Source organism: Stenella coeruleoalba (assembly GCF_951394435.1).
Source record: "Stenella coeruleoalba genome assembly, chromosome: 17".
Classification (NCBI taxonomy): Eukaryota; Metazoa; Chordata; class Mammalia; order Artiodactyla; family Delphinidae; genus Stenella; species Stenella coeruleoalba.
In genome coordinates this window covers 11,573,847-11,597,079 of record NC_137163.1, presented here as the reverse complement: position 1 = coordinate 11,597,079, position 23,233 = coordinate 11,573,847, and the positions used below count along the sequence as shown (strand labels likewise).

Here is a 23,233-nt window from a genome sequence, read left to right as displayed (position 1 = left end):
CAAATATTTTCTTCTATCTGTGCCTAGACTATCCCTTTTAACCCTCCCAGGAAACCTAGGAAGTGGATGTCATCTCCACTTTGTTTTACAGAGCCAAAAACTGAAGCACAGAGAGGCTAAGTGAAATGCCCAAAGTCACACAGCTACTCAGTAGCCGAGTGGGAATGCAGACCCACTCGCGTGTGACTCAGAGCACTGACATCCAGAAAATTCCAGGGAGGAGCTCTCCATACACTAAGCCTTGTATCTCCCTGGCAGCCTGGGTATGCCAGTGCTTGGGCTGGGTTATTTCAGTTCACACTCGCTCCCTCTGCCTTGCAAATACCAGACCATCCTGGGAAGTAGCCGGCTCCCAGAACTCAGCTGGGAGCACTGTCTTCTCGAGCGGATGCCATGGGGCTTTGAGCTGCTCTGATGAAAGACAAACTGCGGGTATTTTTACGGGTCTCTGAGGATGCTGGCAGGATTACCTCGTGCCAGGAATAACAATGAGGGGCCTAGGCGAGCTCACTGCCAGCCCTGCTCTGGGAGACATCACTGGAGGAGGCGAGCCAGGCGGTGGGAAGGGAAGGGGGCCTGCGGGTGGGAGGGCAGGGCTGGGTTATTTATCCACAGCTGTCTCCATGGAGGGCTGCTGGATCACCCCAGGGACTCTGAGCACGGGAAGGGGCCCCTGTGGTAGTCAGAGCAAAAGGCTGGGAGGTGTGTGAGAGTGGGAACCACAGCCATGCCAATCATGAGCATGCTAGTCAGAATAGCGGGCCTTTATTGAGGACCCCTGTGTGCCAGGCACTGTGTTTGCATTTTGCATCCCCATTAGGTGCCAGATATGGTGTAGCTGTTTTGCACTTACTAGCTTAATGCTCATAATAACCCCATGAGATACGTATTATTAAAATGCCCACAGGAGGAAACTGAGGTTCAGGGAGGTTAAGTAATTTGCCTAACGTCACATCGTTTGTAAGCGGTTGCGGTTTGAATAGAGGTTTAGCTAATTCTAAAGCCCGGTCACTTAAATGCTCTGCTGCCTTTCTGTTCACAAACTTGTGTCAAATTCCTATTTGGGTCAAGCACTACACAGGGTGACTTGACCAGGGGAATATAATGTTGAATAAGACCCATCCCTGTCTTTGGGCCGTGTGGTTAGTTGAACAGTGGCCCCGCCAGAAGATACGTCCACATCCCAGAATCTACGTCCACATCCCAGAATCTACGACTGTGAGCTCATCTGGCAAAAGAGGTTTTGCAGAGGTAATTAAGTTAAGGATCTTGAGATCGTCCTGGGTTATCTGGGTGGCCCTAAATCCAATGACAAGTGTCCTTACAAGAGACAGAAGGGAAGACAGAAGAGGAGAACGCCATGTGAGGATGGAGCAGAGACTGGAGTTGTGCAGCCACAAGCCAAGGGATGCCTGGAGCCTCCAGACACTGCAAGAGGCAAAGAATTCTCCCCGTGGGCCTTGAAGGAAGGTTCATCAGACCCGACGTACTAGGTCCAGCCCAGACACTGGAGGGGATTATTCAAGGGCTTGGATCCTGGGAGGTGCGATCACGGGGGGCCATCGTAGAGGATGCCTCTCACAGCGGCAGAAGGCGGACTCCCACCTACTATTTGTGTGGCTCTCCCAAGTCATCTGGCTCCGGACTGTAGGTGGAACGTGTGTGGGCTCCTGAGCTGGATTCTTTATACATATCACACCACGTAGTAACGTTTAATGCTCACCTGAATTCAGCAAGGGGAGGTGTTCTCACCCCCATTTGACAGAGAGGGTAACTGAGGCTCAAAAGATGAAGGCCACACGGTAGCATATAGAGTAAACCAGTGGTTCTTGACTTTGGCTGCATCAAAATCCCCAAAGAGAGTTTCTGGGCTCCACGCACAGAACTTTTGATTTAGTAGGTCTAGCATGGAGCTGGAGAGTTTGCATTTCAGAGAAGTTCTCAGGTGAAGCTGATGCTGGAGGTCTGTGGACCACACTTTTAGAAGCACTGGAGAATCAGTGTTGCAGGGACAGGGGAACCCTGGAATGTTAGTGAATTAACAAATAAAATGTATTTCTGGCTCAAGTTGCAGTCCTGTTGGCGTTAGTTGGCTCTCCTCCATCCATGCACTGTTTGGAGCCTGTGGTCCCCAGAGTTGCCATGGAAGAAGAAAGAAGGCAAGAGGGTCTTGTAGGATGTTTTAAAGGGTGAGGTCCGGAAGTGACTTTCCTGCCTTCTGCTCACACCCCATTGGCCAACACTCAGTCACGTGGCCCCAAACAACTGCAAGGGAAGCTGGGAAATGTAGTCTTCCTCAGGAGGAGGTGATGGTGCGATGAACATGCAGCTGGTCAGAGCCAGGCTAGGACTTGATCTCAGGCTCTTTCCCCCTTCATCTTTTGCTTTTTCAGGTGCTCTCAGTGGACTTTCTCATATTAGCCAGATTCAAGGGACTTTTTTTTCTTGTAAAAATTGAAAAAAGAGAAGAGGAAAGAAACGTTTCTTGGGTCCATCAGTGCATTCGGTTGCCGGCAGCCTTGCCTTCTACGGGGCCCAGGTGCTCAGCTGAACGGCTGCTGAGCACGTTGAAAGCCTGTAGCATTTCTGTAGGGGTTTCTTGCATGAGTTTCATTTCTACCATCTTAAGCAACGCAGGGTCACCCTCTCCAGCATTGGAGGAGCCCTGTGGCTACTGCTTATTCAAGGCCTAAAGCCTGAACTCAGGGCCACAGACAAGCTCCAAGTGGAAAATATGCCGTTCCTGCCTCTCCCCACCCTGCTGCTCCAGACTGTTCCAGACGCCTCCAACACCTGCAGGTTCCAGTTTTCATGCCTTTGGATACACGGTGACATCTGCCTGAATGCGCTCTCTTCCCTCCAGACTCAACTCAAGTGACACCAGCTCCATGAAGCCTTCATCGGTTAGTCAAATGAACATTCAACTTGCCCTCATTTTGGAGCAGAGGTGGGGGAGACAGGCCTCTTTGTCTATGCCTGTGGTCCAGCACTTGTCATGGCCTGTGCAGACTCTAAAGGCTTTTGCCCGTGCCTGTTTCTCCTCACGGAATGTGAGGTGTTTAAGATCAAAGACCGCGTGGCCTCCTTTCCTGGCTTCTTCATTACCTGCAAGACTGAGGTCAAAAGACTTCCCGTGAAATGCAAAACCCTCCCCAAGATGCAGAGGTGAAGAGTGAAGTCTCTGGCATGGGTCGGAATCCCAGCTCTGCCACTTGTGCAAGTTTGGGCAAATTCTTAGCTTCACTGGACTTCAGTTTTCCCATCGGTACAGTTGGGCTAATAATGTTGTACATATTCCATGAAATAATATGCCTAAAGCCCTTCGAACAGTGCCAAGTGCATGGGAAACTGTCGAGACGTGCCAACTATCTCTCTGTTATCATCATTACTCTTGGTATTACCCTCTCAACCTTGGCACACACCAACCACAGCAACTTATTTCCTTGCTGACGGTTTTGGTGATTTTGCACGTCTCTCTGCTTTTGCACTTGGTGTTTTTCAGATTGGATGTCCCTGTCTCTCACCTATTCATTCATTCATTTAACAAAGTTTTTGCTGAGCTCCCAACTACTCACACTGGAAACTCATCTCAGTCAGCCCTTCCTGGCCAGTCCCACTGGATTTACCACTCCTGTTTCGAAGTCTATTTACTTTTTCTGTATCTCTGTGACTAACTTGAGAGCAGGAAAAAAAAAAAAATGTTCTTTTCCCCACTGGATTTAACTGCTCTGAATCCAGGTCCTAATATCATGGGTGGCATGTAGTAGGAGCTTAATAAATATCTGTTGAATGAATACATGAATGTTGATCATCTCCAAATCTGGCCCCAATGCCAGAGAATGCAATAACTTGGCATCAGGCATAGCAGGGGGATCTGCAAAGCTCGGGCACTGGGAGGTCCTTCAGGAAGATGAAATCAGCAGCCGTGGAACAGCAGCCTGAGCTGGAATCTCTTTCCTTTAGGTACCAGGGGCTCAGCATCTCCAGAGGTGGGGTGGGGGTGGGCAGATCCCATGTAACGTACTGTTTCCAGTGGGTCTGGGCTTTTAAAATGATGATTAATATTATTATTAATGATATTTCCTGATACAAGGAGAGAGGGCATCCTTTACAAGCACAGGGCTTGCTTCATGGAAAGCACCCAAAGTATGTTTGAATGGTGAATGCTGGTCCAGTCTACAGAGCACATCCAGTTAGTTGACAACTATGTATTGATTGCCTTTTAGGGGTCAGGTGCTACTCTGGGTGCAGGAGATGGGAGTTCTGCAGTAAACAAAATACAGAAGACCCCTGCCTTGGGGAGCTCACCTTCTAGAGGGAACAAGGAATTGAGCTAAGCTATTAGTTTGAATTTTCTCTCTCCTCCAGGGGTGGCCAACTGCCCCCCCTGCCCCCCACCCCCCCACAGAATTTTCCTCTTCTTTTGTAGAGCAGTGGTTCTCTTCTAGGGGGTGAGTTTGCACCCCAGAAGATATTTGACAATGTCTGGAGATAGTTTCGTTTGCCATGAGCTAGGTGTGTCTGTGTTACTAGCATCTAGGAGATAGACGTTGAAGAGGCTACCCAGCATCCTACCATGCACAAGACCGCCCCACAAGAAAGACTCTTACAGCCTGCAATACCAACAGCTCGACGCGGAGAGAGAAGGGGCTTCTTAGCCAGTGACTGCATTTCCCAGCTTCCTGTGAGGCTGGGTGTGGCCACGTGACTGGTTCTCGCCAATGGTGTGTGAACAGGAGTGCGGTGCCCACACCCAGGTGCAGAGCTTTTAATAAGTGGACGGACCTCCTTCCGCTTCCTCAGGTTGGAGGAAGAGAACAACAAGGTCCCAGGTGACAACGGAGCCACCTGGGGCCCTAAATCGCCACGTGGGGAGAGCTGTCTAGCCATCAAAGACGCTCTCCTTGGACCGTCATGGGCACAAGAAATAAACTGCAGCGTTTCAACCCTATGCACTTCTGGGTCTCTCAGTGATAGCAATTTAACCTACCCTAACTTCTGTATTCTTGACAATAGTTCTTCAATGAGAAGAATAGCCAACATTTATTGAGCACACAATATGAGGCAGACACTAAGCTGTTTAAATGTAAGATCCCATTTTGTCATCATACCAACCCTATGAAATAGGTACTATCATTACCCTTTTTTTTTACAGATAAAGAAACAAAAGTGCAAGGAGGTGAGCAGGGCACTTAAGTACCAAATGGAAGTTTTATGTCAGATCCCAGCCTCAACCACCAAAAGCCAGTTCCTTTCTCCATCCTTAATATCTCTTCACTTGAGCATCATCTCCCCGCAGGGTCACCGTAACTGTTCTCTCTTTGGTCCCTCTGCCTCCATTTTGGACACTGCAGGTAGGCTGACTTTTTGAAAACCACATCTGCTAACTTCATCATCTCTTGCTGCTTCTCCTTTAGGCCATACACCCTGGGCTTTGGCTGTACTGCAAGAGGAAAGGATTATTCTTTTTCCAAAATTATTCTTGCTCTGCAGAGGGAATCACAGTTAAAGTAACAAGCTTCCCCTGTGTATTCTTAAGAGTTCAAGCAAGGATTGTTTGACCATCTCCTGGGAACACTGTTGAAAGGATTCTTACCTTGGGTGGGAGGTTCATTCCAACCAGCCATTGCTACGGTTCTGCAAAACACAGCTAATTGCATAATGTAAAATGAACCCAGTTTTTCAACTTCGTTCAGCTCTCAGATTCTATTTGTTCTATTAAAGACCGTATTGACTTTGGAGAGCAATGTGGCAGTCTCACACTATAGCAACTTTACTCCTAACTACACTCCCCAGAGAACTCTCATGTGCAAAGGAGAAATGTAGGATTTATAACGCAAAAAACTGCTAAGCTAAATGTCCATCCACAGGAGAATGGACAAAATAAACTCCTACAAAGAGTATGATGGAGGAGTGAAAATAAATAAACTAGAGCTACGCGTGGCAAATACAGATGAATCTCAAAAACGTAATGTTAAGCATAAAAAGCACTTCGAAGAAGGATAAGGTAGAGTATGATGTCATAAATAATGTTATGTATTGTGCCAGTCCGGGTCCCAGCAGGAAACAGAAGGCACCCTTGGAATTCTGAAGAGAAGGAAAGGAAAGAGTCATTTACAGAGGTGGCAGGTGTGATAGATTGTTTCGTGGCCACAGATGCCTCCCATCCCATTATGTATTCTTCCTTTGCTGCTCCTTTCATCCAGATACGGAATTAGTTTCCATCCCTTTTAATCTGGGCTGGTTTTGTGACTTGTTTGAACGAATAGATTATGGCAAAACTGACTTGGAGTGAATTCCAGAGGTCTTGCAATTTCTGCTTTCACCCTTTTGGAATGCTTCAGATATCACGAAAAGAAGCCCACGCTAGCCTACTGGAGGCCTCATGGAGAGAAAGACCCAACCACCAGCCAACAGCAACCACCTGACACCCGAGTGAGACCATCCGGGGCCAGCCAGCTCCCAGGTGAACATCGGTTGGTTACAAATGTATCAGTGAGTCCAGCCAGCCATGACTGCGGCGAGCAGAAGAGCTTCCTAGCTGAGCCCTGCTCAAATCACCAGCCCACAGAGTTATGAATTAAAAAACGGGTTAATGTTTCAAGCCGGTAAGTTGTAGGGTGGTCTGTTATGAGCATACAATCAACCTTGAAGAGTTAAGGAAACAAGAAGTACTGAGGCCTCTAGGAACTACCAAGGCGGGAGTTTCCACAGCAGTGCAGTAGCATTGGCTGCAGGAATGCAGTGGGGGGCTGGAGTCTCATCAGGGGGGCCACCTCAGAAGCCCAGAACCGCAGCAGAGATGCAGTTGGGGAGAAGTGAGTACTCCAATCTCTCTCTCTTCCTCCCACCAGTCTCCTTCCAGGCCCTTCTACTGGCTGAGCCTGGTCAGAAACCAGAAGGCAAGGGAGACCGGGAGATGCCATTTTTGGGGGTCACAGAGAATGGATGTGGCTGGGACTGGGGGCAAACGGAGAATATACCAGGACGGGGTTGCTCCCAAACAGCAGACTGTAAGCACTGCTGTTCTCGTTTAAGGGAATGAAAGACCGCACATCAGGAAAGAGGTTATCTCTGGGGAAGGAGGGATTTCTACCTTGAAGAAAGTAGGGGGTGCTTTCGTATATGCATGTTTCCATATAGGCTCCACGTGCAAGGGAAGGAAAGGCATTTTAGGCAGGCTCACTGCACCTGACTCTCCACTATGCCCTTTCACAGAAGCCGTATATAAACTAGGTGTGTAGAACCATCCCATGAGAGTGTGGGCTAAATTACCTCTTCTTCCCAGGTAAGAGGGTCAGAGGGTGAGAGCGACCCCCGGCCCTGTTGCTCGGCGCAAGGGCTGCTGAGTTTCAGATTTAAGTCCGTCCACCTCCAGCACCTTTGTCTGGATGAAAGACCCTCCCTGGTGTCATGGCAGGTACATACCTTTTGCCCATATCTGTCTGTTCCTTCTTCTCTGTTTCTCCCTTCTTTTTTTTTTTAACATCTTTATTGGAGTATAATTGCTTTACAATGGTGTGTTAGTTTCTGCTATATAACAAAGTGAATCAGCTATGCATATACATATATCCCCATATCTCCTCCCTCTTGCGTCTCCCTCCCTCCCACCCTCCCTATCCCACCCCTCTAGGTGGTCACAGAGCACCCAGCTTATCTCCCTGTGCTATGCGGCTGCCTCCCGCTAGCCATCCATTTCACATTTGGTAGTGTCTATACGTCCATGCCACTCTCTCACTTCATCCCAGCTTACCCTTCCCTTCTTTTCTTTTCAGTTGGAGGAAGAGAGAAAATGATCCCAGAATATTATTTGTCTAAGAGGAACGTTTAAGATAAAATAGGGTATGTGAGGCCTGCCATTCATCGCCCCCACAGCACCTGGCCTAGGTGGGAGCCGGGATCTATGGTGACGGATAGGAATGTTTTTCGAATTCAGCTGTCGAAGCCCGGCAATCATCCCTGCCTCCTGGGTGGAACATTTACAATATTCCTCTTTAGCGGCGTCTTAAGACACACAGGCACTTTTGTTTCCATGGAGAGCCCACTCTTCCCTCTAAGGTAAATGGCCCGCTTGCCTGCCCTTCCTCCCGTCTTTCCCTCTTTCCCTCTGTTTCTCCCTTTCCTTCTCTTTCTCCTTCATTTGCTCCCCAATTTCCTCTACCCTTTCCTCCTTCCACTGAGCTTCCCGCCGGCAACGGGGCGGAATGAGAGCCTTTATCCTCCCCGCAGGGGAGGGCAGTGCGTGTCCTCCCCTGATGCTCCTGTGGAGAGGTTCTCAGAAGCCTCTGGCGCTGAGAAATCTCACCCTAGATCTTTGCATTGTTGTCTTCCTAAGAGCTTATTTTGCAAAGAGCTCAGAGCCAGGGAGTAAGGCGGGCCCCAGGCCCCGGGAGGATGTTGCTGGTGGCCCCAGGCGTCTCACTTCATCTCTTAGTTTCTTCACTTGCAAAGTGAGACTCAGTCTCCCCAGAGCCATCATGAAAAAATGCTGGCGAGGGTGGCAAATAGATTCCTTCCTGTTAGTCACCCAGGTCACTCAGCTGACACCTCTGCCTTTTGGCCCTGAAGTTTATTTATTAACAGCCTTCAAAGGGGGGCCAGGGGCCTCCTGGGGGTGGAGCCCTAAGAGGCCGAAAGCCATGGGCTTGGGCAGGTAGAGCAGGCGGGGCACTCTGGGGCTGCCTTTGTAGTTTCTGGGGAGTTTCAGAGATGCCAGTGACCATCAAGAGCGGTGCCTGCGTGTTTGGAACCAAAGAGGAAGATAAAGCTAGTCTCAGGGCATGTGTCTCTCGCCTGTAAGGAGCTCTACATATGTGCCTCTGAGTGTGTTTGTACAGTGTGAAGGCGGCTCTGTGCGCACACACGAGCACACCTATATGTGCCTGTGTCTGTGTGCATGTGTCATGTGTCTGTGAATGGATAGTATGAAGGTGAGTCTGTGCATACACACGAGAGTCTGCGTGATGTACATACGTATAGTATGAAGGTAGGTCTGTGTACACACAAGCACCCGTACGTGTGCACGTGGCGATGGTGTGTGCGTGTGCGCACGTGCGTTCTCCCCATGGGTGGGCCTCGAGCACTTTGATCAAGAGCCACCACATTTTGCATCCGGCTCGAGGGTCCAGTTACAGAATAGGAATCCTCAACATATAGCGAGAACGTTCAGATGTTCAGCTGAGGGGATGAGGTTGGTTGGGGAGGCTCGGTGCCCTAAACGGAAGCCCCTCTGTCCCCACACTGCCCGCGTGGGAGTGAGGCCTTTGCCTGAGAGCAGATGTGTGTCCCTGTGGCCTCGTTTTGCTCTGGGATGGGACTTGGTGGCAGGAAACGCAAGCTCAGGTGTTCATGCATTTCCAGAATGTGTCTGATTTTAGTCGGGATTTCGTTAGGAGTAACTGCATGTGTGTGTGCTTGGCTCCAGCGAAATATGTGATGATGCCTCTTTCCTTTTATCCTCCCTCCCCCGCGCCTTCCCTCTCCCTCTCCCTCCCACACATACTGTGCATCTTCTCTTTGCCGGGCCCTGTTCCATGGGCCAAGGCTGCAAAAATGATTCAGAAATAGTCCCCATCATGAGAAACAACCAGTGTGTTTAGGGTAAAAGGTTAGCAAGCTGCAATAACAGAACGTAGCCGTGGAGGGGACACCAGGCATTCTGGGGGCACAGACGGGAGCCCCTCGTCTCTCAGGGACCCCATGAAAGGCATCCTGGAGACAGCGATGCTTGAACTAGATCTAGAAAGTGGAGGAATTCACCAGCTTTGTAAGAAAAGCTGCTATTGTTTTCAGGAGGTGGTACTTTGGGGCACAGGACAGAGTCATCTTCTCACGTCTGGAGGACTCTAAGAGGTCATAGGGCCTTTGTTAAAAATGATTGGTCTGTGATACAGCTTCGTACTAGAAAGATCCTGAAGGGGGAGGGCAAGCAATGCAGGGCAAGCAAGGATGAGAAGACGAGCCCTCTTTACTTCTATTTGCCAAGTTAGACTTCCGAAGGAGGAAGGAACGAGTGTGAAGCAGGGAATGTGCGGTTACTGAGCACCTACTGTGTGTCAGGCGCCTCTTGTCTCATTGTGTCCTCACCGACAGCTCTGTAGGTAGTAGGTTGGTTAACCCCATTGCACAGCTGGGGAGACTGAGACTCAGGTCTCAGACCAGGCAAAGAACAGGACTTTGAATCACAAGGTATATGGCTCCATTCCCAAGCCTGTGCCTCTTTCCAACAAACCCCATTGCCTACAAGAATCTTCTCTAGAGAACATAGCACTGTGGCCAATAGACTTCTTGTCAAGGATCATAAACTTGGAATTCAATATAAAGTCACTACTGTTCCTCCCCCAAGGAAAAACCCGAACGCCTGCCCCTTTTGAAAAAACAGCATGTCTTGGTGGGACGGACTATTAATATACATCGTCATGACATCAGTATCGCAGGCTCTTTCTTTTGGGGAGCCAGGATGTTGCTGATTTGCATACTGCTTTGCATTCATTTGCATTTACTCTCCATATGCAAAATCAAATGCAGCTAATTAGTGCAACCTTGTTACAATGAGAAGCAGGCCCAACCTTCTGTGCTAGGGCCTACGGAGCCCAGAACTGGGACCCAAACCACCCAAAGCCAGTCACATCTTGGGTCAGACACACCGGAGCGTTGAGAGGGAGATGCACACCCTGAATGAAAAACGGGATGGCTGAGTATCATTATTTTTCAACTATTGTCCCTTTGAAGTAACTATGGCAGAGAGAGAGGGTGAGGGGAGAGAGAGAGAGACAGAGATCAAAGGATGCGGCAGAATTTCCTCGGAGAAAGAGCACAGAATTTGGAGCCCAAAGGCCTCAGATGAAATCAGCATTGGAGTTTGGCTTTGCCACTTACAGGCTGGGGGACTTTGCACTTACAGGCTGTATGGACTTGTAGGGATTACATGGGAATAAAATGGACGAGAATGTACTTTGCAAATGTTAAAGCACGATATAGAGGTCAGGGCTCCAGGCCAGGCCACCTCTGGTGACAGAAGGCAGCACCAGGGTCAGCTGGGGACAGAGGCTCACAGTCTTGCAGGGTCCAGACCCCAAATATGATGGGAAATATATCTATGTCTGTGTCTCTATCTCTATCCCCATCAGCTAGCATTTAATAAGCACACGAAGCAAACGCTGTGTTAAGCACATCACAATCATTATTTCACTTAATGATTCCCATGAACACTCTGAGAGGCATGTATTATTATGACCCCACTTACAGATACCACCACGGCAAAAACGTGCCAGCCAAGCACACCAAGATAACTCTTGCCAAATGATTAAGAACCTTCTCTCCCGAGCGGTGATGGTGACATTCATGGTTTACACTGCCCTACCCCGCCCCCCTTTTCTAGCCTCCATGCAGACTATGGTCTTTTTACTAAACAACTTCTTTCACATTTGCCTAGTTGGGACCATTTGGATTTGGTTTTGGCTTTTATTCTATGTCCTCTGAGGACTCTTGTTTTTTTTCTCACCTGGTCATTTTGATTAGACTTGAGTATTTCAGCTCCATAGTCACATTTCATTACCTAGGACAGTCTCTGCAGAGAGCAGCTCCCATCGACCAAGGTAGATTGCATTATGGTTCACAAATTGGGATCTGTAAACCATGATGGAGGTGGGATTATACCCCATGAATATATAGCCTGGCCATGTGGCTTTGCTCTGGCCAGTGACGTGTGAGTGGAAGCAATATGTGTTGCTAGTAGGCAGAAGACAGCGTGCGGTTTGTCATGTATTTCTTTCCCTTCTGACCTGATGCCCAGCTATGTTCTAGATAGAATCTGCTCCACAGCGGGGCCCTGGAATAGACGCACTGTGGAACTTCTGGTGGGCAAGTTACGTGAATAAGAAGTAAATCTCTAATTTTGCAAGCCTTCAAGCCTTGGAAGATTATTTGGTTCAGGAGATAACAGCCTATCCTGATGGAAACATTCTCTTTCTATTAAATATTATGAGATTAGTGCTCGTATGAACTGACTAGTTATATTGTAGATAACTGGACACTTATCCCTATGATATTGTCATCACTCAAAATATTGTGTACTTCCATTTTGAAAACGGCTTTAAAATTATAAAATATTACTACTACTGACAACAGCTAATGCTTTGCAAGCATTATCATATTTAATCTTGACAACAGCCCTGTGAGGTAGGTTCTCTTAACTTCCATTTTCCAGACAAGAGAAACACGATCTCAGAAATGCTCACTAATGAGTCAAGAACACACAGCTAAGAGGAGGGTCAAGATTTAAATCTGCATTCTTCTCAGGTACAAACCCTAATGTCATTATTTTCTACTCATACTTTCCCCGACAAAATGGATATTAACAGGCTGAGTCACACACCTGACTCATCAGAGATGATTACAGGTATTTTGGCTGCTTATAAAAAACCAAAATAGTTATTGAGTAATGAAAATCACATTGGTCTTGATATTAGAAGGTACCAGGGGCAGGGGTCGGTTTGTAGCTATTTCTTATAAGTGACCTTATTATGTGACCTTGGGCTAGATTTTTTTTCCCCTCTGCACCCTGGTATTTTCATCTGTAAAATGGAGCACTTTGCTTCAGACCACATGGTTCATGAATCTGAAGGATGGGGTCCTTCCACCCCCTAAAAATGTATGCAAAACATTGTATGTGTATTTTTTTCTGGGTAGAGGATTCATAATATTCATCAGGTCCTGGAAAAGTTCTGTAACACTCTAAGGATGAGGAACTCGAATTCTCTCCTTTGTTGAGTATGACTTATCCCTTTCCCCAGAAGAAGTGGGTGTAGGAGCAAGGAGAATTCAGGCTGACTAAATCACATTTGAGTCGTATGCGTTGAGTGTCAGTCTTATCAAAGAATAACTGGAAGGCAAGCTGTATCAGTTTAGTAAAAATAATCATTAAAAAATGTTTCTGTCTCACATTCCTGTGGCTCCTTGCAGCTTACACTGCACAGAAGCTGTTCTTTTGTCTTCCTGGCCAGGGACTGTGTCATTAGTTGTGGCTATTGGTCATTTCCTGTCTCCCTCAGCCAAATAATCATGTTATTTTGACTGGGATGAGAATGGGTCCAGAGCTGTGAACTCGGTCTCACAGTAACTGGTAGATGCCTTTCCTGGAATGTGGGAGGAAAAGAAAACAGGGCAGGAAAATAACATTCGTGGAGTGTCTGCACTAACCAGACTCTCTGTTGGCAATTCATTCATCGTGATAAAGTCATGCATGTCTCTTTCCAACCAGTGTTTATTGGGTACCTATCATACCTTGGCCACTGTTCTAGGTTCTGGGGATATAAAAGTGAGCAATCAGACAAAAAAGTCCCCACATTCCTGGAATCTATATTCTGGTGGGAGAGATAAAATATATTAGTAAGAAAATTACTAAACTATATATGTTTCACATATGCTACTTCAGGACAGTAGGGCAAGATGTCCTACATAGTATGACCTCAATATTTCAGGTGAGGAAACTACGGATTAGAGACATGGACTAACTCAACCAGTGTCACATAACAGGTAAAAGGGAATGACGTGAGCTTTCCAAGTTAGATTTTTCTGACTCCCAGATGGCTTTTCCCTCGGAAAGCAGTGGCCATGACCTAAAAGATAATCTTTCAGCTGTGAGCCTTTGAGTCAAATGTTCCTGAGGCTAATTCCATCCTGATGGAGATCTGAGTTTATACAGAGAAGGCTCACTCCCCTACCCTATTTGTACCCAGTTTGAAGAGTTTGGGGCCATAATTTATTCAAATCAGTTTCTTCCCCCTTCTGTCTTTTACTTCTTCTTGGATTCTAATTACACACATGTTGGATCATGCTTGACATTGTCCCACAGGTCTCTGAGCTTCTGTTTACTTTTCCTCAGTATTTTAAATCTCTGTTGCGTGGATTGGAGAGTTTCTATTGATCTTTATATTACATCTTCGGTGGTTGTTTTCTTCATTCTTTATCTGCTCCTTCATTAATACCTTATTTTGAAATTTTGTCTGATAATGACAACACCCTTTCCCATGCCATGACATTTTGTATTGCCTGACTTTTTCTCCTGAGTATGCATTCCTCTTTTCTGTTTCTTTGCACGTGTAGTAATTTTTGGTTGAAAACTGGACATTGTAGATAATACATAATAGTAAATCTGTGTCATGTTGTCTTCTTCTGAGGATTATTGGAGTTTTGTTATAGTAAGCACTCGACCTGCCTGGATTCAAAGATATGTAGCACCTGATATTTTTGCTCTATTCTTTTTTTTTTTTTTTTTGGCGGTACGCGGGCCTCTCACTGTTGTGGCCTCTCCCGTTGCGGAGCACAGGCTCCGGACGCGCAGGCTCAGCGGCCATGGCTCACGGACCCAGCCGCTCCGCGGCATGTGGGATCTTCCCGGACCGGGGCACAAACCCACGTCCCCGGCATTGGCAGGCGGACTCTCAACCACTGCGCCACCAGGGAAGCCCTTTGCTCTATTGTTATGGCTTCCCACTGCTGCTCTTTTAGTGTGGCTCTCTGGGAGTCTCCCAGGTGCCCGTGTAAGTTGGTTATTTGCCAAGAATTTGGGCAGCAATGGGACTGACACTTTCAGTAGTTATTTTTTTCTTCTATGATTCTCCCCTACTTTCTAGTTTGTCTGCTAATCTCGGGTTCTATTTCCTGCCATGTCAAGCCCATAAAACTTTAGTTTTCTGCTACCCAAGCTGTGCAAAATTGGGCATACACGGAGTTAAAGAACAAAACAAACCCCCGGAGTTAAAGAACAAAACAAACAGATCTCACCCGTTGCAGCTCTACCTTTAGAGGAGGCTTCCTCCTGATCTCGTCACGCTTTTTCCTGGCCCCTCTGAATCTCTTCTGTAAATGCAGAGTTTAGTGTCAGCCAGGGATCTGGGCAGAGATTACACTCAGTATTTGCATCTCATTCCTTCTGTGGTTCTCTCATTGCCAGGAATTCCTCTTTCAATTTTCACCTGCTTTCCTAGCCCTATATTCTGATCTCTGGCACCTTGGGTCACAGAGGCTTCGGGTTTTCATGGTTGTAGCCCTGAGGGTTGTGGAGCACCTACGGGTCAGAAATCCACAAATTCCCAATTCTTTCCCCTTACAGTTGTGGTTTTTTCAAAATTAAACTCTTCTCTGGCTTCTGCTTTTGGATGCTTTCCAAAGCCTTTAAATAGTTTTTTGTTGTTGTTGTTTGTTTGTTTTTAAATCGGGTTTTTATAATAGTCATCTACAGGAGGAATCATGTGACCATTCCATTCCTGTGCCATTTCTTCTAATTGGATTTGACTCTGGGAAAAATTTAAGACGTGCAGGGTGAGGTGAAGAGTTTGTCTAGTTCAGACATCTTGCTAGGCTGAGTCCCTTCTTTGGACTTTGGTCTCATTTCATCTCTCTTTGTCTCCTGTGTAAGTCATAGAGGCTGTGTCCCCAAGTGAAATGTAAGCTCCGGAGGTTAGGGTTCTATATGCAATTGAGCTGGAATAGACAAAGAAGCAATAATGATCGTAATCCTTGCCTGCAAGGAGAAGTCAGTCTTACTGGGGCGACGTGTAGATGAGCCTGGAGGAGCTTTGATGGTTCAATGCTGAGTAACCTGTTGCTGACCATTGTGCTATAGAAGTTCAGGTGCCATTTGCTTTGCAACACATTGATTTAGAGATGCAAGTTTGAACGTAATAGAAAACACCTGTATGCTTTCTTTTGCAAACTCAAGTTTATTCAACTCTGTCACTCTCCTCTTTTGAATCTATGATTGGAATGTATTGTTTTTGCCTATCCAGTACCTACCCTACCTTCTGGTCCAATATCCCAATTTTTCCTTGGGGGACCGTCCTGGAATCATCCACAGGAGTGGTGACTGAGTGGGGTGGACATGTACTCAGGCTAATTAGAATATCCCCTCCTCTGACTACAATGATTAGAGAATGTAATGTGATCCACGTTGGTCCACTGTGATTCATTCCCTAGACTTTTGTTAGAAACGTAGGGAAAAAGATGTCCTTCATCTGGAATTGATGAGAAGATAGGATATAATCTTTACTAACTTTGCACTACTAATAACTGCAGATAAAAATAAAAAATAAAATAAAAATGTGGACCTGGCCATTTGTCCTTTCAATCCTATTTCTGGAGCTATGGAAGCCACCTTGACATCTCTTGGGAAGAGTCTGCTTCAGAGAAAGCAACACAAGAGAAATTAGACGTGAGAGATGAGATAAGGCATTCATTTGGGTTCCTGAAAGTAGATATGTCTGACCTTTTTTATACCTGAAGTTTATACCCAAACTTCTTAGTTACCTGAGCCCATAAATTCCTTTTATGCCTATGCCAATTTGAGTTGAGTTTCTGTCACTTATAACCCAAGGAGCCCTGACTAAATAATAATAATTGGTTGTCACTTTAAGCCTCTACGAGATAAGATTAGAACTGATGGGCTTCATGATTACAGTGGGTTTAATAGTGTCCCCTTAAAATTTATGTCAGCCTGGACCCTCAGAATGTGAGCTTATTTTGAAATAGGGTCTTTGCAGATGTAATTAGTCGAGGTCTCTAAATCCAATGGCTGCTGTCCTTACAGGAAGAGGTGAGAACACACAGAGACACAGAATAGATGAAGATGGAAACAGAGATTGGAGTGGTGCACCTATAAAGACAAGGAAGGGAAGGATTGCCAGGAGCCACCAGAACTTGGAAGAGGCAAGGACGGGTCCTCCACTAGACCCTTCAAAGGGAGCAGAGCCCCGCCGACACCTTGACTGCAAACTTCTGGACTGCAGACTGTGATGGTATAAATTTCTGTTATTTTAAGCCACTCTGTTTGTAGTAATTTGTTATGACAGCCCTAGGAAATTAATGCAATGATCTAACTCCTGCTTCTTTTTCCAACCTCATTGTAGAGACAGCAGATAATAGTACAGACCCTGACATTGGGCTTTCCGGATTCTACTTTTGGCCTTTTCACTTTAACCTTTCTGAGTCTCCGTTTTCTAAGGGAGCTAATGACAGTAATATTTCACTTCTTAAGTTTGTTGTGAGAATAAAATGAGTCATATTTAAAGGCATTTAAAACAGCTTTTGACACAAATGATACACTCAGGACATGATGGTTGTTGTTATTATTATTATTTTGTATTTACATTACCATCACCACTGTCTCCTGCGAAGTTCCCACAAGCGCTGCTTATTCCAACTATAGGAAACTATCTGTACTTCCGCAAATGAAACCGAGGCCGGGAGAGTTTCAGGAACTTCCTGCCCGTGATCGAACAGCTCCCGTGTGTCAGATTTGGAATTCAAATCCTGGTCGGCTTGCATCCATGCCAGGCGCTGTGGGTCGTTCCAGAGTAAGAGTAGTGAGTGGCATAGAAGGACCCCCGTATCTCCCTCTCTTTCCCTTTATCCTGAGCCCTCTCCTCTAGCTCTGTCAAGACTTTTGATGCCGTCCAGTTATCAGACTGTTGTCCTGGGTGATGGTGTGCACTCTGAAAGGGATTGCGACTCTTCCTGAGGCGGACTGGAGTTTTCTTCTTGAGGATAATAGGCCCCTCTTCCTGTCTCTAAAATCGTTAAATAGCTTTGTTTTTTGGAGGTGGGGGGAACTTAGAAATCTCATCACTCCCATTTGTGCTATTTGCAATCAGTAAAGACATGCCCTAAAAGCACATTTTATATGCTCAGAAAGAGACAGACTGGGAAGGAAGCGTCGTAAACCTGAAGCAGACATTTCTGATAAAAGCCTGCAGAAAACACACTCTTATTTACCTCAGTGTTCTGCAAACTTTGCTATGGAAACGTTGTATTGATTCTGTCTCCGTCTCTGTCAACATGGTTACCCTTTGGGTCAATACATCCTGATTATCTATTGCAGGACAGTTTGGAATGAAGAAATGGGTTTCTGATGTTTCTACCCAAGAAGTTTTCTTTGTGTTAAGGTCATTTTTTTGACACTCTGCCAAAACCCCAGAGAGGATCTACCACCATCTCTCTCTCTCTCTACACACACACACACACACACACGCACACACACACACACACACACACAGACACACACACAGACAGACACACACACAGATACAGACACAGACACACACACACAGACACATACACACACATACACACACACACAGAGACACAGACACACACACACAGACACACAGACACATACACACACAGACACACACACACACACATATGCTGATCTATTTATCTATCTATGCTGATATCTATATTTACCTGTTTATAGATAAATATACTTATTTATCTATAGATAAGTATCAGAATATATAGAGATATAGATACAGATGTGCATACGTATACAAATATATAAATAAATTATATAAATACAAATTACATTATATAAATGAACATAAGTACTCGTATAGATAAATGTAACTATAATATTTCAATATTTAAGTATAATTTGTATATATATTAAAGCTCCCATCTCTCTTATCATAGGTGTTTTTCTTCATGCCTTCCTTCTGCCTGGCTGTCTCCCCTATGGCTCTGTTTCTCTTCTCGTGTCTCCATGGTTCTTGCAGTGCCTTCAGTTTACCCAGTTCTCTCGTCTGCATTTCTCCATTTTTATCTCAGTCCTCTTTATCTCTCAATACAACTGCCATTGTCCATCTGTCAGGAGAAAATAATTTTTTCCCTAAGTCTGGGAAGAATTGCCAATCCCATTAGCTTTCCCTCCTTCCTAAGTTGTTATGTGTGTATCAAGAAGTCGTCTTTATTTTTTCTCTCCTCCTGCCCATTGCCCATCCTGTTACATCAAGTTTTATTCCGTAAGACTCTAGAGCAGGGGCCGCAAACGTTTCCTGTAAAGGACCAGACTGTACTTATTTTAGACTTTGCAAGTCATATAGTCTCTGTCACTGTTACTGGTCTTGCCACTGTTGCGTGCAAGACCACGTGTAAACGGACAGTGTGTACAACTTTGTTTACAAAGATAAAGTAGTTTGCCAACCCCTATTCTAGAATACCCGCTGTGGGAGATGGGGCACCTCCTGATGTAGCTCTGATTTTCTCCCTTGCTCTCACCCTTGTGGTGTGGTTGCCCAAGATGACACAGAAAGAGCGGAGCCAGGATTGGAATGGACTTCCTGAACCCCAGCTTATGCTTATTTCCACTTCACCACACTTTTCTGAAGAATACAATTATGATCTGCTGAGGCAGAGAGTGGAATTCCTTCTCCTTTGTCAAAAACCTTTAATGGTTCCTCATCGCGCACTTGAGAAGGAATCGTTCCCTAAGCCTGGCATCCAAGTCCACCAAAGCAGGAATCCATCGTCCTCCTTTGAGCGTCTGGCCCATTGTGCTTTACCTAAAGTTTCTGGGGCATCCATCCATATTTGCTCACTCACTCTCCTCTAAGCATCTCAGGTGCATTTCCATTGCTGTTCCCAGCTCTGTATGGCTCCCCTCGATGGAGCTCTTTTTATTTTCCTACCCACTTATATGTGTCTTTCTCTTTCCTGATGTCTGTGCATCAGTCCAGGAAAAGATGCTAATGGTCCCCATTCAGTCACACCACCACCACTGGGCAAGTCTTTATTGCAGTGGGATTGGTTTTTGTGATGGGGCTCCTTGTATCCACTCCTGAGCCTGGGGGTTGGGGTGGGCTACTCTGATTGAAGTTATATTAGGACCATTTGCAACAGAGGAGGGGAAGGTCCTCCAAGGTTGCAGAGGTCTTGGGCAGACAAAAGCAGCGTATATCCACTACACAGATGCCTATAAGTGTTCTTAAGACATAGCTTTGATTGTGCCGCTTCCCTGCTGCAAGAAATAAAAGGGATCAATGCTTCAGCATGGCTATCAAGGTCTGGGGTCATGAGGCTCCAGCACTGTGGATGTAGGACCTTCCTGGAAGAGCTGGTTGGGTCACTGAGTACTTGAGGCCAAGGTCCTTGTACTCCCAAACGCTGTCTTTACACGACTATCAAACTGGACTTTGTAGAAAGCATCAGTCATGTTCCAGCTTCCTTCTTATTTGTTTCTGATATTCTCTCTTTCTGGAATGATCTCTTCTCACTCCTCTGAACCCTCATGGAAGAAGTGCTTTACTTAAGATGTATTCTGATCATCTTCTGAAGTCTTTCCTCATGTCCCTCTGCTTGAATCTTCACAGCCTCCAATTTATGTTGATCTTTATTTTGTGCACTTTGTATCCTGTCCTCTAGGATAACACTGAGTAAGCTGAGAGCAGGGGTTCCTTTTTCTGATATATTTTTGTATCCTCTCTTGTTCGTAGAATGTTCCTTTCACATAGAAGACACAGTTAGTATTTGCTGGATTGAGCTTAATTGAACCGAATTGAACATTCTACAGTCTGTGCCATTCATTTAGTATTTACATTTGTCAACTTCTATTGTTAATTACTTATTTAGGCATATTCTTCTAAGTTGCATCACCATTGCCTAGGTCATCACAAGATGTATTATTCAATGGGCTAAGTGTTGACTGTGCGCCTGCTCTGTGCCAGGCACCATGTTAATTGCTGTGACCACAGCAGAGAACACGGCAGGTCCGGTTGCTGCCTCCGTAGAGCTTCTGGTCTGGAGTTAGACAATAAAATGTGTACCTGTGGAACCAGGTGCTGAGTGCTAAGGTGCGAGAGGGTTGGAGGAGCTGCCAGAGAATATGAGTGGGTTTGGAAGAAGGGTCACTTCATCCACGTGTGTAAGGTGAATGACTTAGCAAAGTAACAGGTGAAAACTAGCCATTTCCTTTCCTGGTTAGATCGGGTATCCCTTCTCCAGTTTACGCTGAACCCACGCAGGGCTAAGCCCCTCTTCTATTCTGCTGGGTTTCCATGGTGCTCTCTTTTCTTCTTTCTCAGTGCATTTAACACATTATATTGAAATCTGCTCTTTAAAGTCTGGCTTACAGAAAACAGATTGCATCTTACTCAACCGGTCCATCTCTGAGCGTCTAGCACTATGCTTGGCACATGGTTCACAAGAAGCGTCTGTTTAATGCAAAACTGAGCTAACCAGGGTGAGCCTGAGTTGGGTTGGGAGAAACGAGAGGTTTATCTGAAAGGTGCACAGACAGTGGTCACCTTGTGGCCTGCATAAGGCACTCAAACTGTTCATAATGGCTCCTCGTTACAGAAGGCGGGCGGAAGGCGCCAGGTTACAGGGACAACGGCTGATGTTCTGATGTTGTTTGAAGCCGGATAATCTCCCAGCTTCAAATAGGGAAGCCTGTGACCCTCTGTGCTAGACATGAGGACAAGTGACCTTGACATATAACTGCTGGTTGAGAGATGCAGTTATTATCTTCCACCAAGAGGTTACTGGAAAGTACACCTCCCTCCTAATTCTGAAAGCCAGGGCCGTGACCTTGTCTCGGGCTCTGTCTTGTTTTGAAGAAGTCTGTGCTTTGGCACGTGCATCTGTTTTCCTTCTTTAGAAACGAAAATAGACTCAGTCCTTGGGTAAACTGTATTTTCTGGCGGGGGAGGGGTGCCGAAGCGGCACCAGCAAAAGTTGAAAATGAACCCTGGACCAGCAGATGCTCTTGGGCATCGTCAGAGATACCCCGTGCAGTGGGAAGGAGTAGAAGAGAGAGGTGTGGTAGTTATATCCACTCTCGTCAGTGATGTGATAACTACCCACTGTTATCATTGTTCACATTTCACATTCACTGTGCCCTAACTGTGTGCCACGCACCGTGTCAGTCACTTTACATGGACATTCTCATTTGTTCCAGAAAACAACCTCATGCAGTAGGGACTACCGGTATCCCCGCTTTGCAGAAAGGAAACTGCGGCATGGAATAAATGACTGAGCACCGTTCTGTTCCAAGCAGCATGCTAATGGGCACATAGAGCCCGCGAAATCCTCGCAACAGCTCCCCAAAGTAGGTCCCAGTATCATCCCTCTTCTACCAGTTATCCATGAGATAACTGAGACCCTGAGAGGTGAAGTCATTCACTCAGGGTGAAGCAGTGAATGGAGTTGGAGTTGGAACCACATTTGCTTGTGTTAGGGACCCACTGAACCCCTCACTTTACTTCATAGAACAAATCTGCCTCTTCTGCCGTATATGTGTTTGCAGGTGACAAGCAGCTTGGGGAGTGTCTGGGGTCCTAAGAGTAACCAGGACATCTGAAGTTCAGAGACCTAAGTTTTTGGGGTTTTTTGGGGTTTTTTTAATTAAAAAAAACAATAGCACTCATTAACTTTGTGTCCCTATATGCAGGGACGTGGCCCAGATTATTTTAAATTCTAGCAGCTCCTCTATGATATGGTAGCCATTACCCCTGTTTTACAACATGGGGAATTGAGACTTTGGAAGGCCAAGCCACCTGCCAAAGGTTACTGAGCTACTCAGTGAGGAAAGAGGGCTCTGAATCTGGCTCTACCTAAGCCAGCGTGAGCTCTACTATGAGAACTTTCCCCTGGCTTTCAAGTCTATACCCATTACTACCATTTGATATGAAAAACCACAGGGCAAAAATCTCTAGGAAGATTAACATTATACCTGGACAGGTTAAATCTTTTAATACAATCCAAACAGTTAGCCATATTAAATGTTTATAGTCAAGACTACTGCCTAGAGTATCATTCTTCAAGGGCTGGCTTCATGTGTATCCAGCCAGGGGATGTCATATAGGGCCCTGTGCTCAGCTGAGCTCCACGCTTGGTGTAATGTTCTGTCATGGCCAGCTTGAAATTCTCAATCATTTTATCTTTGATCTTGAATTTTATAAGTGAAGTGTGGAGGGCAATGGAACACGGAAGTGATGAGAGGAGACAGGCACAGTATCGTACCTGTGGTTTAGTGCCACTCCATTCACACACAGTGTTTGCCATGCACCACGATTCTGGAGGAAACCTAGAATCATGCACATTTAAGTTAATAGGCTGGGTTCCAGTTGCTGCTCCATTCCTTTTAACCGTGAGACCTGGGATGTCTGCTAAAGTACCTCTCACTTGGAACATTTTCCATCTGGTTCTTCATCTTCTAATCTGCCCAGACTAATCAGCTCAAATGTGTCTCCTCCCTGAATCCCTACCTGACGCTACTTGAGAAAACTGGGTGTAGAGAATTCAGGTATATCCTTCAGGGTCCCACAGTTTAATCTTGGATTCACATCTACCCATTATGCTATACTGTTATAGTTTCTCAAACATGCCATTCTTTCTCCTGCCTCAGGATCTTTGCACGTGCTGTGACTTAGGTAAACTCTTCACCACACTCTCAAGCTGG

The 23,233-nt window shown here is 46.0% G+C and overlaps 1 long non-coding RNA gene across 10 annotated transcripts in view; it reads left to right on the top strand.

The window, feature by feature from the left end:
* Positions 1 to 23,233, top strand: part of LOC307176410 — a 397,378-nt gene that overhangs the window by 258,084 nt on the left and 116,061 nt on the right. For 8 of the 10 annotated variants that reach the window (XR_013824735.1, XR_013824738.1, XR_013824739.1 and 5 more), the window contains exons 5-9: positions 5,156 to 5,354; positions 5,871 to 6,466; positions 7,289 to 7,420; positions 7,776 to 8,058; positions 16,589 to 16,796. This is a non-coding gene — a long non-coding RNA (uncharacterized lncRNA). Of the gene's footprint in view, positions 1 to 5,155; positions 5,355 to 5,417; positions 6,467 to 7,288; positions 7,421 to 7,775; positions 8,059 to 16,588; positions 16,797 to 23,233 lie in introns of all 10 variants that reach the window. The other 2 variants (XR_013824737.1, XR_013824736.1) reach the window with 2 other exon arrangements.